Source organism: Periplaneta americana, chromosome 3 (genome assembly GCF_040183065.1).
Source record: "Periplaneta americana isolate PAMFEO1 chromosome 3, P.americana_PAMFEO1_priV1, whole genome shotgun sequence".
In the NCBI taxonomy this organism is placed as follows: domain Eukaryota; kingdom Metazoa; phylum Arthropoda; class Insecta; order Blattodea; family Blattidae; genus Periplaneta; species Periplaneta americana.
Window position 1 is genome coordinate 63,536,248 of NC_091119.1, and position 27,744 is coordinate 63,563,991.

The following is a 27,744-nucleotide window of genomic DNA, read 5'->3' on the forward strand; positions in this document are numbered from 1 at the left end:
TAAGTGTCAATGATAAGTGCTAGATGACTTACTTGCAAGAATTGTGACAGAATATGAAACACGGCTCCACCATTTTGGACCGGAGGCAGAGGCAGACAATGGAGTAGCATCATACAAATTCACCAAAGAAATAGAAATTCAAAAGCGCACCTTCGGCAGGAAAAGTTATGGCTACTGTGTTTTTCGATTCAGAAGGATATTTGCTTATGGGTATCATGCCACACGGAACCACCATTAATTCTTACGCGTATGTGGCAACTCTCAAGAAACTTCAAGCTTGACTGAGTAGTGTTCGACAACATCGTGAGAAGCAGGATGTTCTGCTATTGCACGAAAACGCACAGACATATGTCAGTCACAAGATCACAGACCAGATCAGAAAATTCGGATAGACAACACTGAAACAATCGCCTTACAGTCCTAAACTGGCACCGTGCGATTACCATCTCTCTCGTAAACTGAAGGATCCCTTCGTGGAATGAGGTTAGAAGATGACTCCCTTGTGCACGCTGCTAAAGAGTGGCTCAGACGTGTTGGTCCAGACTTTTACCGTGCTGGTCTACAGGCCCTCGTTCCTAGGTTACGTAAGGCAGTTGAAAGGGACGGGGATTATGTGGAAAAGTGACATTTTGTTCCTAAAGGATGTATCTACATTCTGTGAAAATAGCAAAGCTGTAGGATAAAAATATAATTTTTAAACAAATGTTATGCATTACTTTTGGAGTTACCCTAGTAATATAGGCTATAGTAAAGTCCGTAATAAAAGTGTTCACCCTTTCAGGGCAAAGAAGATGTCTTTTCAATTTCAATTTTTACTTTGATTTCATTCTTATTATGTGTTGATATGTATTTCTATGTTTTCTTGCTATGAATATTAGACGGAATTACTATGTTTGAAGTCTTGTAACAATAAATGAGAATTTCATTTGGTTTTAATGAATTTTTCCACAATTCTTCTACCTCTCACGAAATTATCAATGTAATATCACGAAATTACCAAGGTTATCACGAAATAACCAACCTTTTAGCTTAAGTTTTAAAATTGGTTTTTGGCACTTGTTCAAGAACGTGTCCAATCTTCTATGTGTCCAGATTTGTACAGCCTGTTTCTCTCTATTTTCTCTCCTTGTTTCTCTTTTCTTCCTTCCGATTCTCTTTGCCCTCATTTCTCTCTCTCTCTCTCTCTCTCTCTCGCCCTCTCTCTCCCCTTTTCCTCCCCGTAATGAGAGCCTTGTTTTCTACATTTGTACCAGATACAGTAATAATTATAACGTTATTGCGGGAATAAGCCTGTTTTACACATAAGGAATGCGCGGTTTGCCCAGTAGCAGGCCGCAGCGCGCGCGTGTTTGCGTGGTGGGGCGGCCTGAGAGACTTGTCGTCGCGGCATTGTCGTTCGTTGTGCGGCGACGCAGCGATGTGCTTCTCCATGCTGCTGCACAGGCGACTCGGCGCGAGTCCCGTGCCCATGGAGGTGCTGCCCGCAGACGGCGGCGTAACTCTGTGCCCTGTTTCAGCCGACGACGCCAACCGGTCCACGTACTACCAGCGCACCCGTCAACAACAATCGCGGCCAACTAACATCGTACCCGCACTTAATGGCCATGGAGACCCCTCGTGTAGCATAAAAAATATCACTCCGACGCCGAGCACGCCCACCGTGGCCAGCGTGGCCGCACGTCAGCAACAGATCCAGCAGCAGCAGCAACAACAGCAGGCTGCCATGGCGGCGCAAGGTATTTACGAAGCCTGCTGGCATATTCTTGGCCATACGATTCACATTCATGGCATAATAACTCTGTAGTGGTCGGGAAAAATGGCACAAGTCATAAATGTTAATTTTACAGAAGGAAAAAACTGTCTTCACACTGGTTTATGTCGATTTGATTTTCTCCTGTATGAATTATTCTAATGGGAGAAATACTTATGTCTCTTTTCCCAAGAGGGCAGATGTTCCGTAAGTTGTCAATAAATTAATAAACAAATTTTGTGGAAACTGACTTATCCCACTTTTCCCAAGCATTGCAGAATTATAGGAAAGAGAAACGAAAATCTCTACAACTAGTTTAGCAGTTTTGTCAAGTGTGCCAAACAGCTTTAAATAAAAGGCTATCAATGTATCTTTAAAGTAACAATTATATTACAGTAGAGCCTCGATAATTCAAACTAAGTGATGGGGAAGGGAGTTTGGATTATCAATTCATTCGAATTGTCAAACATAATGGAATTACTCTACCTGAACTCAAACTTTGTACAGTATTATCAATATAATAATGAAGAAATCAATCCTGGAAAATCAAACAAACAGTTAAAACATACACTACAGTAGAAAAAAAATAATACTACACCCACATCCCTTCCTTATAACAATTGGATGCTTAGTCCCACTACTCCAAGTAGTGTTAACGCGATTTCTCGGTTTCTGCCCTTTCCTTTGTTGTATGTACAGTGCAGTAACTGATTTGAGAGCCTTGTTCACTCCAGAGCCACGATAGACTGGTAACTAAGAATTTCGTGGTTCGAATCCTGCCTGGGAAGGAAACTTTTTTTTTTGTTCCTTATTCAAATTTATTCCCAATACTTTTCGATTGCAGCCATATTTTACTACTTAATTAACTTATTATTCCCAGAACATGAATTTTACCAGCTCATGTTTTAATGGCTTTCGAAATGGGCCATGTCAGCAGTCGAAACTACAACAATTTCAATAGATGACTCGCTATCTTGTGAATGCGGGTGTGGCATGTGCAGTGGCTCATTTCGGGGACTTTGATTATTCCATCGGTCTGTTTTTTTTTTGCCACTATTTTGATAGTGCATTCAGGTAATTGGACATTTGAGTTGTCGAGGTTCTACTGTATGTTTGTTGACTATGATCTGTTGTTATATTATTTTCAAACGAGTTGATCTGCGACTAGTTGGTAAACACGCCTCTTTTCAGGGCCATATATATGTCTATGTTAGGAAAAAGAACAGCTGCCAGGGCGACATGTTCCAGACATTAAATTTCGTTGTTTAAAAAAAAGAGTAGATAGTACAAATGGTCAAATACATACTCTGTTTGTAGTGAATGATACTTAAGAATTGAATTTGTATTCATGATCAAAAATGGAGAGAGAGAGAGCAAGAGAGATTTTTTTTTCCTTGGATTAAAATATTTACTTGGACAGGACATGTAGCAAGTATGGGTCAGTCCAGAAATGCATATGAAGTGTTAGTTGGAAGAATATTAAAATGGATTTGAGGGAGGTGGGATATGATGCTAAGGACTGGATTAATCATGCTCAGGATAGGGACCGATGGCAGTCTTATGTGAGGGCAGCAGTGAACCTCCAGGTTCTCTAAAAGCAATTTGTAAGTAAATAATTTTATTCTAGATACGCTTAATCTATTATATAAGCTCTTATTCTTTCCTTACTCATCTTTAGTTACTATCAACAATATGAGAAAACATGAGAGAGATCTCTCAAATGCTGTTTCACAGCAAATTGTCAAGTTTCTCAGTGTGAAAAGAACAAGTGGTGCTGAAATTTATGGAAGGCTTCTAAAGTAATTTAAAGATGAGGGGGCTATAGTTTATAACATACCACATGCCTTGCAACTTCATCAATAAACAAACTACTCGTTTATAAAGTTATAATCCTCCATCAATTACAACGTCCGTCCTCACTGTCCAAAAACCACACAAAATATCATTACTAAATTTAAACTTAGCCTGGATTTATCTCCATTTGACATCTGTTTGAACTATTGAAAAAGAGCTTAGAAGCAAAATGTTAATTATAAATGATTTAATGATGCAAGAAGTGAAGAAATGGCTTACATAATCAACCATTCAAGAAGGAATAAATAAGTTACCTCATCATTGGCAGAAGTGTCAAAAAATAATCAGGATTTAAAATGTTATATAATGTTCACAAATACAATGCAGAATAAATTTTGAACCCCCTAATATTTTGTGTGTGTGCATGTGTTTTTCCCCTTCCCTTTTTCTTGTCCCCTCCAATTGCTAAATTTATTTGAAGAGAACATGTATGCTTTGGAACTACTTTAGTGTCAACCAACTTCACATTTTCAATTCTCAAGTGCTTAAAATGGTAAATTGACTACAATTCTTTCTTCTCTGTACAACTATTGGTCAATCTGTGTACTGCACATTAAAAATTAAATTATTATATATTTTATTATAACAGAAGATAAAGTTGGGAGAGCTCACTCATTTTCTTAAGGTAATTCCTGAAAATGCGAGTTGTCAGCTGTGTGAAGGTTTCATATTCAAGTAATAAATGTCTGAACTCATTTTAGTTTTTGACCAGGTTTGCTCTTATTAGGTTCTTGCAGAGTATCTGCATTCTTCTTCAGTACTGTATGTTCATTAATCATGCTTTCCCTAACAACCTGCCTGACAATGTATAAGATGAATCAAATAGTCTTAAGTTCTGTATTTTTTTCTCGATTTCTTCCTTAGCCAATCTATTGACCATTTCATTGTCCTGAACTCCTTCACGTCTGGGCACACATGTCAGCTTGGGTGGAAAGTGATCACAGAGACTAGATAGTCCATGACCTGGAAAATGGATTAAAAACATTTTTCTTCCACAGGAGGTGCAGGAAGGGGGCTGCGCAGTAATGTCGTGAAAGAGGTGGAGCGACTGAAGAAAAACAGGGAGGAGAGGAGCCAGAGAAAGGCAGACCTCAAAGAAGAGAAGGACGTTCTCATGAGCATGGACCCTGGCAACCCTAACTGGGAATTCCTCGCTATGATCAGGTGGGATGACTCTGTGAGCTGAAGAGAGTTTTTATGAGGAGGACGGACCTTTATTAACAGCATTTTCTATTAGGCTACAGTAATTTGTAAGGTAATTGTATTAAAAAAGCATGCAGTATTGCAAATTAATACCAGTACTACATGTTTTTTAATACAGTATATTATAACAATGTAATTTTCTTTAAATAACATAATGGGTGTTTTAATTGATGGCTTAGACTCTTTGTAATGACCAGACATCGGATTCTAGGGCAAATGCCTATTTTGTTTCTCTAGGAGAAAAGTAAAAATAATTATTAATATTTGTGTTTCATGGAAATTGAAAGGTATTCAAAGAGTTTTATAGTGCCCTAAAATGCCCTAAAACGGTTATTAGAGCCTAATTTGTTAATATTCGCCTAAAAATGCCTAACTCACTGTAAAGTTTTGCATTTTACTCTTACTTTTTATAATTTATACATGCATTCACTGCGAAATTTAAGGCATTTAAAAAGTGGAAAGTTTGCTTCACACCGGCCATGAAACCATTGATAAAGGAAACAAAATGTTTTGAATCTCACGACACTCGCAATAAATTTCACCGAATTTAACATGTTTGGAGGCATAAATGCCGACAAAGAACCAACCTTAGTTTTGAAGCAGGCAACAATCACAACATGTGCTGCTACCGATTCAGAGATATACTATACTATAAAAATGACTGTTTTCGGTCTGAAACCGATTAGCTGTACTGCCCTTCAGAGTGTCATAAAATCACAATTTTTGGAGAAAGAGTGTTTTTGAAATATTTATGAAAAGTCGTAAAACTGCGAATTAGTACGGTAAACCGTTACAAAATATTTAAAAGAATGGCCCTCCTAGTGTTAACACTACCAGGAAATGCAACAATAAGTGGAACTTTGTATTTTTGTCCAATTGAATCTCAATAACAACAGTTCATTTGAATGCTCGTTAACAGTTGCTCTTTCCCTCACCTTATTTGTGTTGAGAAGTTTTGAGCCGTAGGATGTTGTCCTGTGAAGTTTAACGCGATAATGCCGATTGTTCGAACCCACTAACTTTGTGATAGAAATACGGCAATACAACAATTAGGATTTTATTTTAATTCAGTTTACTTTACATTTTTAGATTTCGCAAGAAAAGAAGTGCCACCTAAAGCAGCATGTGCAAGGAGTGGCTCATAAGGCTAAAGCTCAGCAGAAAAATCAACTGCAACAAACTTTACTAACACAGCCTACTTCATCCAATCTCAGCAGCAATTTCTATGCTGATTTAACCAGAGCGTTTGTTGCTGCTAGCATTCCCTGGAATGCAATTGAAAATCCGGTTTTAAGACAGTTTTTACAAAAATACTGCAAACAAAATATCCCATCTGAGTCGACCCTAAGAAAAAATTACTTAGACAGAATATACAATGAAACTTTAGCTTCCATTCGGGAGGATATAGGTGATTCTTACATATGGGTCTCTGTGGATGAAACCTCAGATCCTATGAATAGGTATATAGCAAATATGGTAGTAGGAAAACTTAGTCCTGATGGACCTTCGATTCCACACCTCGTATGTGTTAAGGAACTTTCGAAAGTGAATAGCCAAGCCATTGCTTATTTTGTAAATAAAGGCCTACAGTCTTTATACTCAGGTAATATAGACGAATTCTAAAGTTCTGTTGTTTTGTACTGATGCTGCCTCATACATGGTTGCTGCAGCTCCACTTCTTAAAACATTTTATCCTAACCTCACGCATGTAACCTGTCTAGCACATGGCCTTCACAGGGTTTCTGAAACAATCCGGAATGAATTTCCTCTTGTCAATTCGTTTATTTCTAGCACAAAAAAATGTTTTTGTAAAGCCCCATCCAGGATTTCAATATTCAGAGAGAACTTTCCAGATATCCCACTCCCACCTCAGCCGGTTGTTACACGATGGGGAACCTGGATTCAGTCAGTGGTGTATTATTCTAAGTATTTTAAAGAAGTGGTCACAGTTATTGATAAATTACCTGAAACTGATAGTGCAGCGTGTGTGAAAGCAGTGAAAGATTGTCTGAATGACTCACGAGTGAAAAACGATATTGCCTACATAACATCAAACTTTTCTTTCATACCTGCAAGCATTGAACAATTAGAACGTGAAAAACAATCTCTTTGTAGCCAAATAGTAATAGTAAAGGAAGCTCAAGTGAACATACATTCAGCTTTGGGCGAAACTGGGAAAAAAGTTAAAAATAAGTGGGACAACGTATTAAATAAGAATGTAGGATTTTCATTGTTGGAAAAAGTATCAAGAGTGATATCGGGGGAAAGTGTAAATGTTCCAGTAAGTATTGATGTTTCTATTGTACCTAATTTAAAATTTGCGCCTCTGACATCAGTTTCGGTTGAAAGAAGTTTTTCTGCTTTCAAAATGATTCTCAGTGACAAAAGGCAAAGGTTAACTGTGGAGAATTTAGAAAAAATTCTGGTGGTGTACTGTGCAGATAATTATAATAAAGTCTGAGCATGGAACTGAATTTCAATAACTTAAAATGAGTAATCTTGATATCAATAATCATTATTTCATTAGTTTCAATATATTAAATTTGTGCAGCTCTGTTTATAAATATAATATAGTATTCTTTTTTTATGTTTAAACATACTTTTTTGTGCGTATTTTAGTGTATAACTAAAAATTTCAGTGAAAGAAATAAGTATGATACCTTGATGTGCCTAAAATGCCTATTTTAATTAAAATAGAGCCTAATTTTACAAATTTTGAGCTTATTTTAGGCGCCTAAAACTGCAATTTTTAGTGCCTAAAAATCCGATGTCTAGTAATGACTTATTTCTACTTTTTTTAGTAACTTGACTTAGTAAGCTATAAGTATGTATTATTGAAATGTTAACTTATTATTAACATGAATCTTATGCATAGGTTCCTTGCCCTATATATTCGTTATAGTCTCTCAGGCTTTGGTTGACAAATTTGAAGTCTTTAATATATATAGGCCTACTCGTTAAATCACTTTTTTACTCGGCCATACTATAATACGCTCATTACATGTGACATAACTGTATCTTAATGACATACATTACAGTACTGCTATTCATTATGTTACTACAACTATCGATTTCCAACCAAACATATGCGATATTGATTAATATATCGTACGCACAACATCCTGCAAGCCTTCAGAGCACTAATACAAAATGGCAGGTGCGAGTTTTGAAAGTGACATTGATCGAATCTCTCAAATAAACATTAACCCAACTTCAAATATTTCACTGGGAACTGTTCCGCAGATAAATTTTATAAACTGCACAATCAGCAACATGTATTTAAAATAAAATTTGTATTGATTTTAATAATCTAATAGATTGAGTTCATTTCCTGTATTCTAATGTGTGTTGCTTTGAGGTTAAAATTTCTATACCAAGCCCTGCAAAAAATCAATAAATATGGCATACACGCCTGCCATCTGTTGCATTACTCGGGAACACACTGAAAAGACAATCACACGTGTGCCATCTGTTGCAATAGTCGAGAACACGCTGAAAATACACTCATGTTCACCATTTCATGATCACGAAAGTAACAAGGTAAGATATTTGTAAAAGCTCGATACTTTGACATTTAATTATGTTCGAACAAATACAGTCTTACGCATCTTGCTTATGATGATAAGATGCTGATATGGAAATTTGAAACTCGCTTGAATTGTTTCATAAACATACTCGGGTCTTAATAACTACCATTATAGACCGTTGCATAATATACTACTATGTGCTGACCGCAAGTTTCCTTTCTTATATTGGTGTTTTAAATTTACTTCTTCCTTTGTCCAGTTTGCAGAATTCATACAGAAGGTATTGTAAGTTAGTGTGGCTGCATATATTGTTTGTGTGTGTGCCACGTGTTTGCCCGTGCATTGTGTATTTTTTTTTATGCACGCACGTGTTTGTGGGGGGGGGAGTGCATTTGCATGTGACAGGCGATTTAGAAAATGGGGGGGGAGAGTGCATTTGCATGTGACAGGCGATTTAGAAAATATCTTGTTGCAGGGAGTATCGTAATGGTATTAAGTTTCGACCGCTGCGTGAGACAGATCCTGTGGAGGACCACCAGATCACAGTCTGCATCAGGAAGAGGCCTCTCAACAAGAAAGGTGTGTACTGTAATGAAGCTTACCTAATTTAATGAAACTACACTGATTTGATAAATTGTCATTAATTCAGCCACATCATACTTGGTATATATTTTGCTCTTAAAGTTCCTGAGCACACAGTTCTTGAATTAAAACCTATTTCCCTATTAACAAAAACATAATTACACATTCTTCGAGAAATGAGTGTGCATGGTAGAAACCTATATGCATGGACTGGCTATAGCTGTAGCTATAAGTTTTAACTATTTGATGTCTTAAACTACCAGTTTGGAAGGGACATATTTCAAATCCTGGTAAAGTCATCTTAACCACAAAGGGGATGTGATACACACTTTATGCACTTCTAAGAATAACTGTGTAAATGGTCGAAATTAATGTTTCTAGAGCTACAACCTTGAATTTAATTAGCCACCCATACATTGCATAATTGAAATTGAAGCCATTCTTCTTCCTTTTCATCTCGGAGAGCTCTTGACAGTTATCACATGTGTGCAGGGTTGCCAGATTCTCTCATCAGGAATCCAGGACAAGTGATGATACTGCATTCCTATCTTAACATGACTACACATATTGAATCTGTGCTTTTTCTTCTATTGTCATTTGATGCTGTTAATATTAGTGAGGAATCTCATAGAATCTATTGGAGTTGTTTTGATTCCACCAGTAATGAGTATAAGAGCTTGGTTTTAAACATATTCTATTTCGTTTATGAAAGGTGAAGTAAGTAAAATTTCTCCGCAGTATGTCAGCACTGGCTGTACAAACATTTTGTATGTAGTGTCATCGCCGGCTGCTATATACATATATATAGCAGCCGGCGATGGTAGTGTTCAAAGTAATTCTAGAGCATCCCCATTTCTTTCCTGCTAGTCTTTTTAGAAGGGAGAATCTTTTACGAGCTTTTTCGGAATTAAAGCAGAAAATCAATATCCCGAATTTAAAAGAAAACTTACAAATTAAACCAAACCCTTTATTAACTCTATTAAATATAGAATATAATCTAAATTTAACAGAAGAAATACGGAAATCAGAAGTAAACACTGAAATACTGAGACAATTGTCTTACTTACTTACTTATTAGCTTTTAAGGAACCCGGAGGTTCATTGCCACCCTCACATAAGCCCACCATTGATCCCTATCCTGAGCAAGATTAATCCAGTCTCTACCATCATATCCCACCTCCCTCAAATCCATTTTAATATTACAGTATCTTCCCACCTACGTCTCGGCCTCCCCAAAGGTCTTTTTCCCTCCGGCCACCCAACAGACACTCTATATGCATTTCTGGATTCGCCGATACATGCTACATGCTACATGGATTTTATGTTCCTAATTATGTCAGGTGAAGAATGCAATGCGTGCAGTTCTGCGCTGTGTAACTTTCTCCATTCTCCTGCAACTTCATCCCTCTTAGCCCCAAATATTTTCCTAAGAACCTTATTCTCAAACACCCTTAATCTCTGTTCCTCTCTCAAAGTGAGAGTCCAAGTTTCACAACCATACAGAACAATCGGTAATATAACTGTTTTATAAATTCTAACTTTCAGATTTTTTGACAGCAGACTAGATGACAAAAGCTTCTCAACAGAATAATAATACGCATTTCCCATATTTATTCTGTGTTCAATTTCTTCCTGAGTGTCATTTATATTTGTTACTGTTGCTCCAAGATATTTGAATTTTTCCACCTCTTCGAAGGATAAATCTCTAATTTTTATATTTCCATTTCGTACAATATTCTGGTCACGAGACATAATCACATACTTAGTCTTTTGGGATTTACTTCCAACCCTATCGCTTTACTTACTTTAAGTAGAATTTCCGTGTTTTCCCTAATCGTTTGTGGATTTTCTCCTAACATATTCATGTCATCCGCATAGACAAGAAGCTGATGTATCCCGTTCAATTCCAAACCCTTTGTGTTATCCTGAACTTTCCTAATGGCATATTCTAGAGCAAAGTTAAAAAGTAGAGGTGACAATGCATCTCCTTGCTTTAGCCCGCAGTGAATTGGGAAAGCATCAGATAGAAACTGGCCTATAACAATTGTCTTTAGAGACAATTAATATTAGGTACCCTCCACAAAACTGGCTTCATTTATACATTGACGGATCGTTGATCTCCAGAGAACAAGGTGCCGGTGCAGGTGTTACGTGCTGTCTCTCCTCACTTTATAGATCTCTTGGATATGGAACAACAAGTTTTGATAGTGAAATCATTGCAATAAGTGAAAGTCTCAGGAATCTTCTATGACACATCAATAAATTTAAGAATGCAGCTATATTGTCAGACTCCAAAACAGCTATTCTATCAATAGTCTCTAAATACACACCTTCATCTCAAACAGCAGAAATAACTAAAATGCTCTTTCAATTAATATCACTCAATAAAAGAATTGTATTCCAATGGATACCATCCCATTGTGGAATCCTGGGAAACGAGAAAGCGGATGCTTTAACAAAGAAGGGCAGCACTGCTACTTACAGACCTGTTACTAAATCTACGTATTACTCTGTGAAAAGATTTATTAAATCTACATACTTAGACTTCAACAAACAAAATTTGATAACACAATCTCAAGGGAAAAAATGGAACTCTCTGCGTCAAAATCCACACCTGCATAGAATTGAAATATATCAGTCTCCTAACTGCCCATTGTGCAACTCAAACCAAGAAATGGATTCGGAACACCTCAAAATCTGTGCTTCAGTGGCTGGCCATGATAATATCTTTGAAAAATATTGGAGTGCAAGAGGGCAAATGACTTTATTGTCAAACGCCTGGCATTAGAAAACAATAACAATTGGCTACACATTTTAATTAATTAAAGTTGCAATACAATTGATTTTATGCGTTTTGTATGTTTTGACTAATTATATTGGGCCTAAACTTTTAATTTTTGTTAGAATTATTGTTAAAAAATTTAAAAAATCCTATTACAGTCTGATGTGTACAGAAAAATGCATGAAAATATTTAAATCCTACAATAATAAATCAATTTACAAAGAGAGTAAAGAATAAAGATAATGTATAATATCTAATACATACTATATTATCATCGTTTCTATATCAATACAACCCAATAGGAGGTGAAAGACAGCATTGACGATGACAATGACCCCATCGGGACTGAAATGTTCAGAACTAATCTAACCCTCTAATTCTGTTTTATTTGTATTTCTAGTTACTATTGGTGTTTTTAATTCTGTGTTTGACTTTGCATTTGTTTGTTTTACAGAAGTGGCAAGAAAGGAAGTGGACGTGATCTCTGTGCCTAACAAGGACCAGATCGTGGTGCATCATTCTTAGTATAATCGCCAAGGATATTAATATAACACTTTGGCCTTTCCCACATCCATGGTGGAGTTTCATTAACAACTAAATTTTGTTCTATCGTTAAACAAGTTACATTTAAAGGAATATCTTCCATTTGTATATTATAAAACTTGCTGAAGTTCTGATCCGTTATTTGAAAAAACATACATCATCTTGACAAAGACTGAAACATACGGTGAATTTTAAGAATTATTTTTATTGATATATAAGAACTACTTATAGCGACCATCCCTACATTATTATTGTTAAAGATATAGAAAGTTACCTTCTGTGTTATGCATTTTCAGCGACAAATCGCAAGGATGTGTAATTGTATTGTTAAAAAAAGGAAACGATAGTGCAGTGGCATATTGTGAGACCTTCGAATGCATACAAAAGGTCATTAAATGAAAACATTATGGACTGCTCACAAGAGGAGTAGTGCTCCTGCATTATGATGCTTGAGGTTGAGCAGTTGTGACAGTTGCAACTCGGACTCTTTTGTTAGATAGTCCTCGATCTTCCACAATAGAGCCAAGATCTGGAACATTGTGATTTCCACCTCTTTCCAGCCTGAAAGAATCGCTTTGTGGTCACATTAAAGAAATGAGCAAAAAATAACTAATATAAATTGATATGCGAATGGAAGACCTACAAGAAAATGAGATGTAAGACAGTAGCTGAAAAGTGATTCTTGGTGTCATGGGGATTGTGAGAATAGTATTAAATGTTGAAAATATTTCTATACTTGAAATAATGGTCAGGTTTGTTCTAGAATAAATGCCAACTAGTGAATACATCATTAGCCAAATTGTAATGAGTATGGAAACATTAATACTGCATTATCAGAGGATAAATTCATGACAAGATACTTCGAAATTATCTGTATAGTAAACGAGTTAACGAATTTCAGGCTCATATCGTGATTGAATTGTGAAGGTTATATGTTTTTCAGTTATGTGTTTAGTAACGAGACATGGGTTCACAATTACACTGAGAGGCAAAATGTGTAAGCATGGAGCGGAAACATCTCGGATTTCTGCGAACATATATTCAAGGTTATGAAATTGCAGGAAAAGCGATGGTCACTGTGTTTTGTGTTAGATTTATTTTTATTCTATCTATCTTCGTAGTGTATCCAGCTATTTTCTGACAACACGTGTTCCACTATGTTTCCAGGTCTTATTTTGTCATATAAATGTATAGCCGGTACCGCATTGTTATCAAGATACGGCAATATTGCGTTATTTCAAAAACAAGTCTATCAGTTACCTGTGGCTAAAATCAGTGTTGTTTTGTGGTTAAAAAGAGATGTATTCATAGTTGGCCATGTCTAGTAGTTATGGTGATGTTTTCTTGAATCATAATGTTGAGTGTTGTAACTGAGATTAGTGTTAGTTTTACTTTACTGAATTACATAACATAGCAGTTGACACTACTTCAGAATGGAGGAACCATACAAACAGTGAAATGATCGATATGATGTTGATTTATGGTGAAGTAAGAAACAATTCTGCTGCTGCTCGCATCTACGCTGAACGTTTTCCTGCACAACGAGACCCAACTCCAAAAACATTTGTAGCAGTGGAACTTTGCCATAGGGAAACCGGTCGCTTTGCACCTTTGATGAACAGTGCTGGTAGATTGCGAGCGAAGTTCCAGAAATGCTGCTGCTGACCATAAATCAAGATCATATCCGTCATTTCACTGTTTATGTATAGTTCCCCCATTCTGTATTAGTGCCAACTCTGTTATGTTAAGCAATCCAAAAGAACACTAATCTCAGTTACAATACTCAACATCATGAATCAAGAAAACACCACCATAACTAAAAGATATGGCCAACTAACCACAAAACAACACTGATTTTAGCCATGGGTAATGGTTAAACTAGCTTTTGAAATAACGCAATATTGCCATATCTTGATAACAATGCAGTATCGGCTATACGTTTATATTTGTTTTGGTGTATAGAATACTCTGCAATATTTTATAGTACATAATTACGACTCACTCTGTATTTTCTCAGTTACATGGATGCCTCGCAGATGTTGTGTAGCCTAAAAATGTGCCACTGTACGTTTAAATATCGAAAACCAGAAATGAAATCCATTTGCTTTTCCAGCTACACAGCAAAGCCTCTAGTCCAAACCATCTTTGAGGGCGGGATGGCAACCTGCTTTGCATATGGACAGACGGGCAGTGGCAAGACTCACACAATGGGTGGAGATTTCCAGGGGAAGATAAAAGACTGTAACAACGGCATATACGCCATTGCTGCAAAGGACGTGTTCAAGTTCCTCAAATCTCCTAAATACAAAGTAAACATTTCATAATTTGAAAAGTTTATTTTATTTATTTTTATTGTTGGAAATTGTAGTAGTGCAGTAATTACTATTTTTTGTCAACATGATCAATTTTGCGAGATGTGATAAGAAAATAAGATATGTCGAGCTGCCACTGCATTACACCAAGTGTTACAAGTGGCTCGAGGTTGGGGGTGTCTACCCTGACCTTCAAGCTAACTGCCAAGCCATAAACTGCTGGCCTGCTGCAATCCGGTATATCATGAGGAGTAAGTGTTCTCTTTTCATGGCTTGTTCATTTGCTAAAAATGTCTAAATTCGAATAATGCAACAGCATGAAATTTTGTTCTCGGTTCGGTAAACTCACCAAAAGCATGAAATGGTCTGTGGTAATCATCGTATCACTTACAGATGAAAATGTGGTGAAAATTCGGGATTTGATTAGTGCCAACCGACACTGGCAATTAGAGAAATCTCATCAGAGACCTCTTTGTCTTACAGATCTGTTCAGACCATTCTGACAGAGAATTTGAACAGGAGACGTGACTCAATTTTTAGCACAAAAATCGATCACAGAGTTCCCCCACCCACCTTACTCCCCTGAGCTAGCACCCTTTGACTTTTGGCTGTTTCCAAAATTAAAAGGTGTCGTGAAAGACAGCAGTTTCAATCCGTAAAAGAAATTATATACTCTATGACGAAGGTCTTAAGTGCAACTAAGAGAGAGGACTTCCAAGGGGTTTTCAAGCAGTGGCAAGATCGCTGGAATAAGTGTGTCCATGCAGGAGGAGAGAATTTTGAAGGGGATTAAAATTGTCATGATAAAATGAATATAACATGTTCAAGGTTGAAAACTTGCCTTATTTTTTTATCACACCTCGTATTTCTGAATTTGATGTATATTTTACTTCAATTCAATTTATTTTGTTCTGTAAAATATCTGTGAACACCAGTGTGTTAAAAATTTTCAGTAGCATATACTTCATATACTCATACTGCGATACTGATAAATGTGTAATGAACCATTAGTGTGTGGCCATGAGGTGCTTGCAATTCAAAACTGGGTAAAAGCTGAAAGAATGACTTCTATTCCCTCATTCCTCCAACAGTATGAGATTCATGGCCATGACTTTGACGTGAATTGTCTCTAGTAACGAGACATGGGTTCACAATTACACTGAGAGGCAAAATGTGTAAGCATGGAGCGGAAACATCTCGGATTTCTGCGAACATATATTCAAGGTTATGAAATTGCAGGAAAAGCGATGGTCACTGTGTTTTGTGTCAAATCGCAAGGATGTGTAATTGTATTGTTAAAAAAAGGAAACGATAGTGCAGTGGCATATTGTGAGACCTTCGAATGCATACAAAAGGTCATTAAATGAAAACATTATGGACTGCTCACAAGAGGAGTAGTGCTCCTGCATTATGATGCTTGAGGTTGAGCAGTTGTGACAGTTGCAACTCGGACTCTTTTGTTAGATAGTCCTCGATCTTCCACAATAGAGCCAAGATCTGGAACATTGTGATTTCCACCTCTTTCCAGCCTGAAAGAATCGCTTTGTGGTCACAGGTTTTCCACTGTCACAAAGTGGTTGGCAACACAGACATTGTATTTTACAAGGCAGGAATTGATAAACTCGTTCCATAAAGTGCTGCAATCTTGGCAGGATTTATATTTTTAAAAAGTACTGCTCTCTCTTTTGTATCAAATATAAATTCCATGTTTCAGAAATTCATCTTGTAAACTCCCCCCCAACCATCATACAAATGAATATGATATCCAACAGGCTTAGAAACAAATCATACATTTAAATGTTCTTTTTAATGAAAGTGTGAACAGCCAACGATAAAAATGGAGCATTTTAATAAAAAAAAAAACAGAAATTATTCCAGAAATCCCACGTAAATCTGCAGTAGCAAAATTCAGACTGCTTACAGAACACGATTATTTGGCCAAACACTTGAATAAAATAGGAATTTACACAAATCCAAATTGCCCTCTATGCAACAAAGAAGAAGAAATGACTGAAGATCATCTACAAACCTGTGAAGTTCTACCTGATGGATCCACCACAGAGAAATATTGGAGAGCAAGAATGCTAATGGCTTCGTTGCCAAAGCCCGGCATTAGATAACAACAACAACATGAAAGTGTGAACTAGAGGAAATTTTACTCCTCAAAATCTTGTGTTCACCACAGATTCCTCTTGGACCACCAGGATTTCAGTGCCAATTGCTAACATGAAAAACCAACTGGGTACCTGTATGAAAACAGCGTGCCTGTGATTAGAATGCACTACTTTCTGTAAAATCTTGAGTTTATACAGATGCTCTATTTCAGTGTTCTACAACTTTTTTTATTCACGACACACCCTAGACAGGTCTAGACTCAACACGGCACACCAAAATGTTAATCCCCTCAAAAATATATGATGTGACTCTCTTAATATAATTACATGGATAAATATATAATAGGATGCTAACCTTACTGAGTTTCTCGTAACACATACTAGTAGTAGTAGTATTTATTCCATATTTATAAACCCTATTTTACATATAGTATATTAGGGTTATATTTTAAACTAATCATAACAAATTGAAACTTACAGACTACCATACAATAAATATACACTTGTAAGAGTGTAACATATATAAATTAATTAGATTAATGTCTTGAAATTACAGTCGAAAAACATAGAGAATTTAACATGAATAGCATGTTGCACTTATAGTAACACATACTAGAGGTGCTGTTGTAGAAATTGATCTCACTGCCATCTGTTTGTGGGAGGGGCGTTATTATATCTAGCAGCGCACCAAGTAGCGAAAAGAGTAATTACTCCATGCATTTAGCAGCGCACCTGATGACGAAAATGTTAAACTGTGCAGAAAGTATTCCCTTCCACCCTCATCGATATTCAAAACTAACCCAATTTAAAATAAAACATTTACAGTTTTATTCCTCACAGCATATTCTACTGAAAATTCTTACTGGAGCCAACAGGAAGATAAAAGAGATGATGCGTTTTACACTACCTGATTAAATTATAACCAGACAGAGACAAAAAAATAAAGCAAAAGGTTAGATAATTGGGATTGTATTCTTTGCGTATTTATTGTACAGCACAATGGAAAAGTCTGCGAGAACTACTTAGATAGTTCAATTTATTATATTACTATTACTTTACAATACATTCAACAACACTATTTTTACAACGTCCATAAACATCACTGTTTAACATACACTGCTTATACACACACGTATCACTTTATGTTCACTTATTAGCACGTTTCAGTCCGCCATCTCGGGTTCTCTGCTCCTCAACTCTCCTATACAGCAATATCCATGGCAATATCTCGAACGGATAAATAGAGAACTCTGGGTTTTTTTTTTTATTGGTGGCACTTTATATGCCTGTTTCAATAAGTTCCAGGTCTCTTATGGACCCTTGCCTTTCGCAGTCGTGTAGAGAAATATGGTTATGTTACATTGACGTTTTCATCTTCCTTTTATCTTCATCAGTGATGGAGATAGGTGAGCTGAGTTTAGCAAGTGGAGGGTGATCACTGAGTTAATTCGTGCATGCCAATTTCTGCTCATAATTCCAATGTGATACTTGAACCTCCTTAGCTACACACAGGTGGCTGATCCAAGGCAGAATTGTTGACAGTGCAAGCCTAATTTCTTCATTGATAGATTTGAGTCTCTCCCTCTTTAATGTTTTCATTTCAGTTAATGTCCAGAAGCCCAGTTACACATATATGTAGTTGAAACTGACAATAACATATTAACTCTTATGACTTCGTGCATCACAATTTTCAGAGGAGATGGGAAAGACTTAGCAACAATGGCTTCTCAGTAAATGAGACAATGGTTGCTCCATACGTTATGAAAATAGTTCAACGTACTTTAGCCATGAATCCTTTCATAGCAGTGGCTCCATCTGTAAAATGCTAACGCAACTCCCCGTTGTTAATTACGGACCACATAATCATTAGTTGTGCGAAACATTTCTTCACCAGTTGCTCGCTCGGGCACTTTGCACAAAAAAATTTCAATTATGAATGTACTGAATGTAGGAAAGAAGTTGTGCGTGACCACTAATATCGGTGGACTCGTCGATCTGAAGTGAGAACTTCTGACTGCTCTTTATTTTATCCTTCATAATGTCTTGGATGTCCCTGGACATATCACTAACTTGGCGGCTAATTGTGTCACCAGAGGGAGGAATTTAATTTTAATTAATTTTATTAATTTCTTACAATAATAATTAGGTAAAAGTTCTCGTCACACCTTTTACCTTGTGGAGGCACACCGGTTGCGGAACACTGCTCTATTTGGTAATGAAGTCAATTGCCATCTGGGAATCTAGTAGCAGTTGCTTCATCAAATAAAATAGGAAATGAATTAGAAACTGTTTCCTAACATCTCTTCTTTCCTGACGAGGGTTTTAAAAGGCTTCAGCATTAGATAATTTTGCTGTACAAGGAAGCTAACTGATTGATGCTGTATTGGCAGGACCTGAACCTAATGGTGTCGGCAAGCTTCTTCGAAATTTACAGTGGGAAGGTGTTCGATCTTCTAGCAAACAAAGCGAAGTTGAGAGTTCTGGAGGATGGCAAGCAGCAAGTCCAGATTGTTGGGCTCACGGAGAAGGTGGTGGACTCTGTGGACGAAGTTCTGAAACTCATCCAGCATGGCAATACTGCCAGGTATAGTATTCAGCAATTTAAATTACTTAAGTGGCAGGAATGTGGTTCTTGAGAAAAGTTGTGGGATACATTAAATATGAGCATTAAATATCCACAAACTAGTAACATTCTGAATATAGAAGCAATAGCAGAGATCATTTGTTATGAATGTCAGATTCTAGACTGTAGATGTATTTTTTAGACTTGACACTCTATATGTGTGGCATAGGAGAACTTTCAATAGAGATAGCGAAAGCAGTGCAGAATGAAGCATGCTGCATCACAGTAACTGGGGAAGGAGAATAGTCATTATCTAAAAATCTTAACCTGTACACTTGACTTCCTGCTAATGGCTGTTTAACCTCTGCGTAATGCTAACTAGTTTCACCTTTACCCTCTCCCCCAGGAAACAGAATAGAGCATTGGTGTGGAAAAAGAAAATTAATCACGTATTGAACACAAAAATGAAGTACTCAGAACTTTTGAACTCCATTGTACTAGGAACTCTTCACTGCAGTCACATGTGGTGCCTTATCACTCACAAGGTAAACACAAAACTAACCATAACATCTCTCTTGGTGACGCATTTTCCTAATGAACTGATCCAAGAGAACACAGTACGATTCCTGTACATTTTTCTATAATTCCCAATGACAATTTTTCCCAAAAGTAATTTGCATTTGCATTCCCAAAAAATTCAAACTACAAACAGACGTTGTGACCAATGCATCTTAGATAATCCAGAGTTCTGTTATCTCCTTTGTACTGATTGTAATCAAGCACAATATTTCTTATTCTTACAAACCCACTTTTGCGTAGGCTTTGCCTTAACAAACTGGCCCAGTGACAGTTGAGGAATGGATGCTTCGGTGTTTGCCTGATCCTTTTGAAACTCACCAGCTAGTGTCATCTTATAACAGTTTGAGATTTCCCCTAAATCTTCTAAATTAATTGGTTCTTTAGGCAGTTCCCGTCTCCTAACACGGCATAAAGATTTCTCGAGATTTTCTCGATATGGGAGCTGGCTTAAAAATCCCGATTCAACTCTTGTAAGTTCTGTACGAAGAATTTGTGCAGGAGGTATTTCTGGATGTTCAGTTTTAATCTTTCCAGTCGTTGAGCCACCAATTCTGCATTGACCGTTTCTTAGTTTGGAGCATGAGAATGAATACTTCTTTTCAGTATGATAATTTGTTCTCCAAACCCTTGTGTAATTGCAGTCTTCGAGAGCAATACCAGTAATCTTTAGTCATTTTTTATGTACCTTCTATAGTATGTGTGTCCATTAAGTAGTAATTTCTTTCCTCCTGCAAGTGAAATCGTTATCTGTACCATAATTATACTGGAATATTGTATAACACTACACCTAAATAGCATTACCATGGATACTCACTACAATATATACTTGGAAAAAATGGATTGGGAGAAATAGCCATTGGGACAATTTAGCAGTGGGAATATTAAAGTGGGAAAATTGGTACAAATGGGAGAATGGTTATTGGGATAATGCATAACTGGGACTATCAGATTGGGAAAAATGTCTGGGAATGCACAGTACATATATTGGGGAAATGTTAAGTCTAAAAGATACATCTGTACTGAAAATAATTCAAGAATAGTGACTAAAAGGACAAACAAACCAGGCTCAAATGACCAACTTCATTTAGTTGTGGTCATGATCAATTGAGTCAAAAGGTCTGCGCACACCGACGCAGGAGTGGTAGCGAATGTGAAACCGACACGAATTATTATGAGTACAGCAGGATATGAATCCATTCACACTGCAGCGACACAATACCGCCTAGATGGCGGGACTGCAGTGTTCTACTCGCATTTCGCTGCAAGCAGCGTTTTCCCGCGTCCCGCATTCATTTTGGCAATGGCGACTGAACAGTTAATAGAGTGCATTAGGAGCGTTATTACAATTTCTGCCGCTAGGTTCGCCTCACAATGATGAATAGTTCCATTACTAAACAATGTGTATCATGAAAATTCTTTAATTAATTTTGCATTACTCATCGAGTACGAGGATTATAAACATGCCAAGCATATTTTAGTTTTATTTGAGGTTTATTGATGACTTGTTAAATAATAATATACAGATTTTCAGTGTGATTGAATTAAATTTACCTCGTAAGTCTGGATTTGTTAAATTTAAAATGTTGCTTTCAAACTACATTCTTCATCTGGTTCATTTACTTTGGAAAATTGATTGTTTTCAGTTATGTGTTTTTCCTTCAGATTTCGTTCTCTCTAATTCGTTTTAATTGTGAAAGTGAACTACCGGTGTCTTCTTCTTTCAGACATTATTATTATTATTATTATTATTATTATTATTATTATTATTATTATTATTATTATTATTATTAAACAGTAGTTATTGATGCAATAATAATAATAATAATAATAATAATTTACGTAAAATGTTATTCAAGCAAGGAAAAACAAGAATTGATATTGCAAAAAAAACTATAATATAATGCAATTTATCAACAAGTAGGTATAATAAAATAAATATGTTACCATTTTAACATAGGTAATCAAGACAATCATGGATTGAATACCACTGTATTAGAGGATGCGTGTTAAAGAAAACTTCACAAATGTTTCACGATCAGTGAAAGCAAAGACTTTATACTAACAAGACGGACATCTTTGCGAAATATTGAGCGACATGAACAACAGCGCCTCTAGTGGCTTGACCTTGCAAAGAGTCAATAATGTACTCTGCATGTGCCATTAAGATTGAGCTACTCTGTGATTAATTTCAATTTATTCATAGTGTTTATGGTAGTGTAGTAATATAGTGTGTACAAAGAAGATCCAAAGTATGTCTGGAAAGTATTATGCAGTATACGGTTGCAATAATCAGGAAATACAAATAGATCTTCCTTGTAGAAAAAAAAAAACAAATAAAAAGTTAATGTTTTATTTTCCCACTTATAGGGTGAAATGCAGCAAGGTCACAACACTCATATTTTCTATAAACAGTACTGTACTGGAAATATGTGCTTCCCAAACACCAATGCTGTTGCACTGTACGTACATTGTAATTTCAGATGTGTATAATTCTCAGTTTCTTGACTTTTTAGAGAGCAACAGGAACAATGTAAAAGCCAAGTTGAAACAATGCATCCAAATTCCTACATGTGTAAATGTTATTTGTTGTTTCAATGTTTTTACTGATAAATGTGTCAATGTATTAAATCAAAAATCACTCAAAAAGGAAAAGGAAGAAAGAACATAAAAATGTGCATCAAAGAACCCGAAAGCTAAAAAAGTAATGCATGATTAATGTTATGCATTAGAATCAATAAAGTGAAGAAGAATTGTGTAACTTTTGTTTTTTAATCACTTTTCCCTTCAAAATGAATTTCCTGTTACATTTAAGCTAAATCATCATCATCATCATATCCCTCACGTATTAGACCCTACAGGATCTGTTACGGTCTCATGCCAGCACTTGCGTGGTCTTCCCAATTTCCTCTTTCCTCTTGGTACATAAGTAAGAATCTGTTTAGGCCATCTAAGCTAAATAATGAACAAAATATGCATCTTACGAACTCTAATTTCCTCATCCAGTCCCGAAAATTAAATGAAGAGTTTGAATTCTCCTCTGATCACAATATAAAGAAGATCTTCTTTATACTGTGCCCTGATTTGAGAGGTAGAGCCACTAGGAGCGCCACATGCCAGGTGTCTCCCTATTATATCGTGCGAAACACTGTAAGATGTCAGTCTTGTTAGTATAAAGTCTTTCGTAAAAGCCACAGAGGGCGCAGTAATGAATGAGAACATATTGTATGAAAAAATGTCTGTTCTCTTAACCGGAGTTTCGGTTAACAATGGTTCTGCTGTGACAGCAAGAGTGTAGTACTATATGAACGAACCTATGATCATCTTCGGCAACTACAAGAAGCATCCTATTCGCGACTGCATCCCGCTTTGGTGTGAAGACAACGACGAATTTCGCAGCGATCGCAGGATTACAAGTTTCGCTGTCGCTCCCACGTCCCGCGTTGGTGTGCGCAGACTTTAAATGTAACTACAGTAGAATTCCTTCAATTGGCACCAAAGGAACCAGACTAGTTCCGGATACGAGATTTTGCCAGATAATTGAATAAGTACCAGTATATACAAGAAAAAGTTCGTATTTCATGGTGCCAAATGTAGAAATTGTAGCTATGTGAAGCTTATTTCTCTATCACTTGCTCATAACTGAATAAACATAAAAACTGTGTAGATTTTCTTTATTTAAACACAATATACAACACAAGTAATACACTAATTTTAGGTTTAAATATTCATTGAAAACGAAAGTTCGTGCGATGTTCTTAATGTGGCAACATTGACGGCCCGAACATAACTAAATAAACATAAAAACTGTGTGGATTTTCTTTATTAAAACACAACACAACACAAATAATACACTTTTATGTTCGAATATTAATTGAAAATGAAAGTTCGTGTGAACTTCCTAATGTGGCAGTATGGCAGATTTCCACTTTTTTTTTTAACTCAGCAAAATATGCCGTTGTTTTGGTATTGCTGATTATCTGGGTGCCGGTTACAAGGGATTTTACTGTACATTTGCTACGAGGTTGTATTAAAACTATTTTTACTATGAAGTTATGTATAATTTGCCTGTCTGAAATATTTTTCAGAGTGAGAAGTGATTTTTGTCATGGTGATGTTATTTTTCCTTTTTGTTGCCCCATTGAATGCTGTGTATGTTACAGGACATCAGGTCAAACCTCAGCAAATTCAAATTCATCACGTTCGCATGCAGTATTCCAGATCGTTGTGTGGACACCCGGCATAAATAGAATCCATGGCAAATTCTCACTCACTTATAGATCTGGCTGGCAATGAGAGAGGAGCAGATACTTCCTCTGCAAATAGACAAACATGTAAGGAAAAAAAAAAAAAGTTATATCACAGGATTTTGCAGCAACTCTATAAAGTGGTGTAATTATACATCAAGTTTCCTTGTTTTTGTTCTTTTACCTCCCCCATCTTCCACTGTCAAACTTGTATTTAGGCAGGGGCGGCTTTCGAAGGGGGGCTGTGGAGCTGCAGCACCCCCAGACATTTGTGGCTCTTGTCTCGGTTTATGCTGTGAAATACATTTATTATACAGTCTCTATTTAGCGGCTCGAATTTTTTTATAAAATTTCGCTCTCATTGACATGCACGCAATCGTTAGTGAAGTCACTTCCTCCCCTGGTGTTGCAAGAGCGAAACCAGAGACAAGGACTATAGGATGAAGCCACTTCCTCCCCTGGAGCTGCCAGTCTCGTCTCGGATGCTTTGCGCGTTAGTTTTACCCCTCCCCCTGCTGCCCCTTGCCGCGAATCCAGAGTTTCCAGGCGCTGCAAAATTTGCAGCAGTTTGTCAGTAGCGCGCAGTTTTAAATACATTTTCTTTAATGTTGTGAGTATAACAAGTGCAACAATGTTTAATTCTGTACAATATTTACAGTCTATTCAGTTCAGTACCTTAACAATTTAGGAGAAATGTGAAATTAAGTGCCCATCAGTTGAATCTCATAATGGAAAGAGCCGCTAAACAAAATACAAAGGCTCGCATATTTTTTGCTAATTTATCCAGTATCCCTGGTTTCTTCTCTCGATCTCCTTACAGTGTGTATTAGATTAATGTGTTTCAAAGACAATTCCATCAGCTGGGGCAACAAGATGGAGTTTAAAATAAGAACAGTAAATGTTGTTCATGAGAAGAAGGAGCCATTGCTAGAATGTTTTCAAATCATAATGGAGTCTGAAACATCTAACATCACAATAAATGAGGCAAGCACGGAACAGTACACAGTTGAGCAGCGAGATCTGTGAAAATGAAAACCCTAAAAAGCGTCGTAAGGTCGAAGAGATTCAGACAAGGGTTGCAGCAGCCAAAGAAGTGTGTAGCCTCATTATCACACAAGCTAACACCCGATTCCAGATCATAGATCATCCGATATTATCTTCTCTTCTGTGTCAAGAAAAATTGGAATGCTATAAGAGCTCATTTCCTGAAAATGACCTAAATGTATGTGTGAAGCTTTTTCCAATGTTCGATAAAGACAAACTAAAAACGGAACTCACTATGTTGTATCAGAGACAAGAATTCAGAAATATCAGTGACGCAGTCAAGCTCTTGCAGTTTCTTCTATCTGAGAACTTGCAGGTCTCATTTTCAGAAGTTGTGAAACTACTACGCATAGCTATCACCATACCAATGACAACTTCCGAACCAGAACGTTGCTTTTCATGTTTGAAGAGAGTCAAATCCTACCTTAGAAATACGATGAGAGAAGAGAGACTGACCGCATTAGCTATGTTTTCCATTGTAAAGACTATGTTAAACGACATACCGGATTTTAATAAGAAGATGATTCAAAAGTCTGCAACCTACAAGACAAGGCGCATGGAACTAATCTTTAAATAAAATAAGTTGCTTGGTTACTTTTTGTATGCAGCCCCCTTAATTCAATACCCACGACCCGCCACTGTATTTAGGGCTTAATGCGTGCATATAAATCTGTCTCTGTAAAGCAGGAATACTAACCTGGATTTTTTTCCTGTTATTTTAAATCTAAAAACTGTTACATGTCAACCTGAAATAGCTCAAGAAAATTTTCAAAATTTAACTAAAACTATATGTAATTAATAAACTAAAGTTGCAAATCTGGCTTTCAGGTATAGCTCCTTCTGAAGCTGATTTGAATAATTTCAAGGGACCGGATATTGAATCCGGGACCTTTGGCTGAGTGCACCAATGCTCTACTGATTGAGCTACCCAAGAACATACCACATGCCGGCTCAATTTTTTCCTCTTTATATCCACATACCTCAAGCGGGCTGACAAGACTTCAAAACCCAACATTGAGATCACACAAACTCTGTGTCACTTAAATTTTTCACCTGAAATTATTCAAAACAGCTTCACCTGAAAGCCACATTTGCATAATTTACGTCACTGTTCGTTAACAGAAAACCATAATTTAAGTGACACAGAGTTTATGTGTTGGGTTTTTTATGTATTGTCAGCCTGTATGTGTATATAAAGAGAAAAATTGAGCCGGTGTGTGGTACGTTCCTGTGTAGCTCAGTTGGAAGAGCATTGGTCCACTCAGCTAACGGTCTTGGGTTCGATACCCAGTCCCAGAACAATTTTTCCTTCGAAATTATTTAAACTAAAGTTGTTTGACTGTATATTGCTTTAAACATAACTTCCTGATGATCACCAAGTAATTCATGTGATTATTGCCCACTGATTGTTTTGTATGCAGGGGATTGTATAGTTTATCATTAGCAGATGTACCTATGTTCCTGTAAATACGTTTTGGAGACATTGTTCTCGTTATATTTTGTGTGTGAAATTGACTTGGTGTTGCCCTGTGTACAGGAATGGAAGGTGCTGAAATCAACAAATCGCTGTTGGCACTGAAGGAGTGCATTAGGGCTCTGGGCAGGAAAGGCGCACATCTCCCGTTCAGAGCCAGCAAGCTCACCCAAGTGCTGAGAGATCAATAAAAATTTGTATAAGATTACTTGATATAAAAAAAATAAACTTTCTTTTATAAAGCATAGTTATATCACAGTCTAGTATATACAGTCACGAAGCTTGAGTTGATGAGGGTATTAGGAACAATAGATTGTGCAGGTAGTATTTTGCATTGTCTGTAATCAGGCGATAGTAGCGATCCTAGTGGTTAGCAACTATGCACATTTACTACGTATTGAGCTTCGTAACTGTATATACTTGACTGTAGTTATATGTTAATGAAATAAAATGTTGAAATGTATATTCTCTTTTTCTTACAAGTGCAATGGATTTATAATCTTTTATATGTGGATTAATTTTACTATAAATAGTATTTATGTTAAGGGAAATTTTTAGTTTATTTATTGTTTTCATTATGTTAGTTGTTTTTGTTATGGTGGTTTTGCTTATGCAGTCTCATGAGGCAGCATATGATTAATATTCACTAGAGGAAGTACTGATATCAGACGTTTTCTTAAACATATTTGCTAGTTGAATCCATTCATACTGATTGAGAAACTACAGAACTGTGGCTATAATGTTCAAGAAAATTGGTTTGGCTATAAAACTTGGGTTATGGATTAACAGCTAGGGTACTGTATGTTTTTTCATATTCATCAAGGCTGTACTAAAAATATTAATATGCTTGGGCTCGAAGAATCTATCACTTATTACTTTGTGAGACAACAAACAGAAATTCCCAAAATCAACTCTTTGTAGTGGTAAGTACTTCGATAATTTTTTACAGCTGCTAAATTCATCTGTGCCCTAGGAAATGACAACTTCAGCGTTATTGGTACTGTAACAGAAAATAAAACTGATAATTTCTCATCGGCGATGTATGCAATGGAGAGGAAAGGAACTGGCCAACCTACCCCTTTATTTCCTGGCCTAGTTATCTCATAAGTGTCGACACCTGTGGAGTAACGGTTAGCGCATCTGGCCGAGAAACCAGGTAACCAGAGTTCGAAT

At 36.6% G+C, this 27,744-nt stretch overlaps 1 pseudogene; it reads left to right on the top strand.

The window, feature by feature from the left end:
* Positions 1–587: 587 nt before the first annotated feature.
* Positions 588–27,204, top strand: LOC138697029 (kinesin-like protein Klp10A; annotated as a pseudogene).
* Positions 27,205–27,744: the final 540 nt, after the last annotated feature.